Source organism: Schistocerca gregaria, unplaced genomic scaffold (genome assembly GCF_023897955.1).
Source record: "Schistocerca gregaria isolate iqSchGreg1 unplaced genomic scaffold, iqSchGreg1.2 ptg000923l, whole genome shotgun sequence".
Classification (NCBI taxonomy): Eukaryota; Metazoa; Arthropoda; class Insecta; order Orthoptera; family Acrididae; genus Schistocerca; species Schistocerca gregaria.
The window spans coordinates 45,001-50,000 of NW_026062280.1; the positions used below are offsets into that span (position 1 = coordinate 45,001).

At 52.1% G+C, this 5,000-nt stretch overlaps 1 non-coding gene across 1 annotated transcript in view; it reads left to right on the forward strand.

Annotated features, from left to right (window-relative positions):
• The first annotated feature begins 3,957 nt into the window (after nucleotides 1-3,957).
• Nucleotides 3,958-5,000, forward strand: part of LOC126325421 (small subunit ribosomal RNA) — a 1,887-nt gene continuing 844 nt past the window's right edge. Inside the window, exon 1 of the ribosomal RNA XR_007560101.1 lies at nucleotides 3,958-5,000. This exon is cut by the window's right edge and continues 844 nt beyond it. This is a non-coding gene — a ribosomal RNA (small subunit ribosomal RNA).

Genomic DNA, 5,000 nt, shown 5'->3' on the forward strand with positions numbered 1-5,000 from the left:
CCACAACTATCCACCCCCCCCCCCCCACTCTCTCTCTGCCCCCTTCCCACACAATACCGAATTTAACCAACTTTATCGCTTAACCTAACTGTGGCTGTACCAGATTATCGCTTAACCTAACTGTGGCTGTACCAGATTATCGCTTAACCTAACTGTGGCTGTACCAGATTATCGCTTAACCTAACTGTGGCTGTACCAGATTATCGCTTAACCTAACTGTGGCTGTACCAGATTATCGCTTAACCTAACTGTGGCTGTACCAGATTATCGCTTAACCTAACTGTGGCTGTACCAGATTATCGCTTAACCTAACTGTGGCTGTACCAGATTATCGCTTAACCTAACTGTGGCTGTACCAGATTATCGCTTAACCTAACTGTGGCTGTACCAGATTATCGCTTAACCTAACTGTGGCTGTACCAGATTATCGCTTAACCTAACTGTGGCTGTACCAGATTATCGCTTAACCTAACTGTGGCTGTACCAGATTATCGCTTAACCTAACTGTGGCTGTACCAGATTATCGCTTAACCTAACTGTGGCTGTACCAGATTATCGCTTAACCTAACTGTGGCTGTACCAGATTATCGCTTAACCTAACTGTGGCTGTACCAGATTATCGCTTAACCTAACTGTGGTTGTACCAGATTATCCCTTAACCTAACTCAATTTGTCCCTTAACCTAACTCAATTTGTCCCTTAACCTAACTCAATTTGTCCCTTAACCTAACTCAATTTGTCCCTTAACCTAACTCAATTTGTCCCTTAACCTAACTCAATTTGTCCCTTAACCTAACTCAATTTGTCCCTTAACCTAACTCAATTTGTCCCTTAACCTAACTCAATTTGTCCCTTAACCTAACTCAATTTGTCCCTTAACCTAACTCAATTTGTCCCTTAACCTAACTCAATTTGTCCCTTAACCTAACCCACGTTGTCCCTTAACCTAACCCACGTTGTCCCTTAACCTAACCCACGTTGTCCCTTAACCTAACCCACGTTGTCCCTTAACCTAACCCACGTTGTCCCTTAACCTAACCCACGTTGTCCCTTAACGTAACCCACGTTGTCCCTTAACGTAACCCACGTTGTCCCTTAACGTAACCCACGTTGTCCCTTAACGTAACCCACGTTGTCCCTTAACGTAACCCACGTTGTCCCTTAACGTAACCCACGTTGTCCCTTAACCTAACCCACGTTGTCCCTTAACCTAACCCACGTTGTCCCTTAACCTAACCCACGTTGTCCCTTAACCTAACCCACGTTGTCCCTTAACCTAACCCACGTTGTCCCTTAACCTAACCCACGTTGTCCCTTAACCTAACCCACGTTGTCCCTTAACCTAACCCACGTTGTCCCTTAACCTAACCCACGTTGTCCCTTAACCTAACCCACGTTGTCCCTTAACCTAACCCACGTTGTCCCTTAACCTAACCCACGTTGTCCCTTAACCTAACCCACGTTGTCCCTTAACCTAACCCACGTTGTCCCTTAACCTAACCCACGTTGTCCCTTAACCTAACCCACGTTGTCCCTTAACCTAACCCACGTTGTCCCTTAACCTAACCCACGTTGTCCCTTAACCTAACCCACGTTGTCCCTTAACCTAACCCACGTTGTCCCTTAACCTAACCCACGTTGTCCCTTAACGTAACCCACGTTGTCCCTTAACGTAACCCACGTTGTCCCTTAACGTAACCCACGTTGTCCCTTAACGTAACCCACGTTGTCCCTTAACGTAACCCACGTTGTCCCTTAACGTAACCCACGTTGTCCCTTAACCTAACCCACGTTGTCCCTTAACCTAACCCACGTTGTCCCTTAACCTAACCCACGTTGTCCCTTAACCTAACCCACGTTGTCCCTTAACCTAACCCACGTTGTCCCTTAACCTAACCCACGTTGTCCCTTAACCTAACCCACGTTGTCCCTTAACCTAACCCACGTTGTCCCTTAACCTAACCCACGTTGTCCCTTAACCTAACCCACGTTGTCCCTTAACCTAACCCACGTTGTCCCTTAACCTAACCCACGTTGTCCCTTAACCTAACCCACGTTGTCCCTTAACCTAACCCACGTTGTCCCTTAACCTAACCCACGTTGTCCCTTAACCTAACCCACGTTGTCCCTTAACCTAACCCACGTTGTCCCTTTGCCTAACATAGTTCACTGCTCGGAATCTCTGGTGTCGTTGTTATCCTCATGTAGATGTCTTGCGAGTGTTGCTTACTTTCCACATATTCCCGCTATCCACTGTCAATTGTACTGCAATAGGACTATATCGCCCCCCCCCCCCCCCTCTGCCCCTCTCTTTGTGTCTCCGTCCTCTCAAGCTGGTCGGTCTGGCGTTTGAGTGTTAAATGAGCCTCGCAGCTGTTCAGTTGCGTTCAGATGTCGACGCCCTCAGTGTACGTCGTGGTATGGTCTGTGTCCATTGTCCGCTGATGTCGTACGCGTAACCCACACGCTGTACCGATCATCGGTAGTTACGTACAGAGTGAAGTAGTGTGATACGTGTGACCGTACGCTGGCTGTGCCCAACGGTGTCGAATCTCAATTTCCATATGTTGTGCTCGATGCTACTTGTCTCGTCTCCCAATAACAGCTAGGTTGCACTGTGGTACGCCGTAGAGGCGTGTGGGAGGAACGTACGAACGCATTGTATGTCACCCTGGGTCGCTGGGGGTGGTGGTGCGGTGAGTCAGGTCAGGTCAGCGTGAGCCGTGTGATGTAGTGACGCGTGTATTCCGACTTTGTCGTATTGCCTCACACAAAGTGCTACCCTGGTGGACCGCGTTCCATATCTGGGACATGCCGCAGATGCCGGTTGACAGTGGATCGCGGAAGGGACATCGCATACGTGCGCGGGCCACCTTCCACGTGTTCTCTTCTGCACATGTCGCAGTGTGTATGTGGTCTGATGTAGCGTGTCGTGACACATGACATCCTGGCATGCAAGAATTGTTGAATTCGCAAATGTAGGTGGACATCTACGTTTACTGCCCAAGATACGCAAATGAACTGGAAATCCGTTGTTGAGCGGTTGTTCACGCTGGAGGTGAATCTGTGATGGCGACGATCGGTACAGCTATTAACCGGTTGTTTCAGCGGTACCCGCCACATCCACACACGTGACTAGGCCCATGTGGGTATGAAGCGATACGCGGCGGTGGCTTGGTGGGACTGTTCCCGGCCGGTGAAGGGGGGCCGCCCGGCGTGTTGGCCGCGCGCTGCGTGGGCGCACGCGCAACAGGCGGCTGGTGGGGGGCGCCGAGTGGCAGGAGCGCCAGCCGACGGGCTCGGCAGGCGGCGCAGCTACGCTGCGGCGCACCCTGCACGCGGCGCCTGGCGGCCAAAGTTGGTTCAGCCGAGCCCGGTGCGAAGCGCGGTGGACATCTGCAGTGTGCTGGTCTGATTGAGGACTGTGTGCGTTGAGGATGCGCCGCCGCCTGGCACTCGGCGCCGCGACGCCGTCTGCTGCTCGGTCGCCCCAGCGGTTCTCGCAGGTGGTTTGTATCGCAGTTGTGCGGACGTGTTGGCGCGTGCGCTGTGCTGGGAGAGTTCGCTTCTGCACCCAAGTGGGGCTTTGCCCTTGTGTGGCGCTGGCGTTGGAGCTGCCGGTCACCATAGGTGGCGCGTGTTGTCTCCCGCCGGCAATGCCACGACAGCACGCTCCCGGGCCTCTGTCGGCAGCGGCAAGCTCAGTTGGGAGCAAGGGTGTTCTCACTAAAACCGTCTACTCGCCTAACTCCGGGCGATTGCGCCTCTCTCGAAACCGACCAAGTACCTAGGACGGCGCTGCGCGCCGCCGGGACCTGAGAGGGTTTCGAGGTGTATCGTGCAGGGGAGCTCGGCCTCCTCCTGTTTGCAGAATAATTGAGCGGACGCTTGCGTGTTCGCGCGGGCCCCCGGGACACACTCCCGGGCGGCCGGCTGCTCAGCTCTAGTTGACGCAGCTCCCTGGTTGATCCTGCCAGTAGTCATATGCTTGTCTCAAAGATTAAGCCATGCATGTCTCAGTACAAGCCGCATTAAGGTGAAACCGCGAATGGCTCATTAAATCAGTTATGGTTCCTTAGATCGTACCCACGTTACTTGGATAACTGTGGTAATTCTAGAGCTAATACATGCAAACAGAGTCCCGACCAGAGATGGAAGGGACGCTTTTATTAGATCAAAACCAATCGGATTGGCTTGTCTGGTCCGTTTGCCTTGGTGACTCTGAATAACTTTGGGCTGATCGCACGGTCCTCGTACCGGCGACGCATCTTTCAAATGTCTGCCTTATCAACTGTCGATGGTAGGTTCTGCGCCTACCATGGTTGTAACGGGTAACGGGGAATCAGGGTTCGATTCCGGAGAGGGAGCCTGAGAAACGGCTACCACATCCAAGGAAGGCAGCAGGCGCGCAAATTACCCACTCCCGGCACGGGGAGGTAGTGACGAAAAATAACGATACGGGACTCATCCGAGGCCCCGTAATCGGAATGAGTACACTTTAAATCCTTTAACGAGTATCTATTGGAGGGCAAGTCTGGTGCCAGCAGCCGCGGTAATTCCAGCTCCAATAGCGTATATTACACTAGATCGCGTGTTGTAGTTGGATTTGTGTCCCACGCTGTTGGTTCACCGCCCGTCGGTGTTTAACTGGCATGTATCGTGGGACGTCCTGCCGGTGGGGCGAGCCGAAGGGGTGCTTTCGCGTCCCGAGGCGGACCCCGTTTAAATCCTACCAGGGTGCTCTTTGTTGAGTGTCTCGGTGGGCCGGCACGTTTACTTTGAACAAATTAGAGTGCTTAAAGCAGGCAAGCCCGCCTGAATACTGTGTGCATGGAATAATGGAATAGGACCTCGGTTCTATTTTGTTGGTTTTCGGAACCCGAGGTAATGATTAATAGGGACAGGCGGGGGCATTCGTATTGCGACGTTAGAGGTGAAATTCTTGGATCGTCGCAAGACGAACAGAAGCGAAAGCATTTGCCAAGTATGTTTTCATTAAT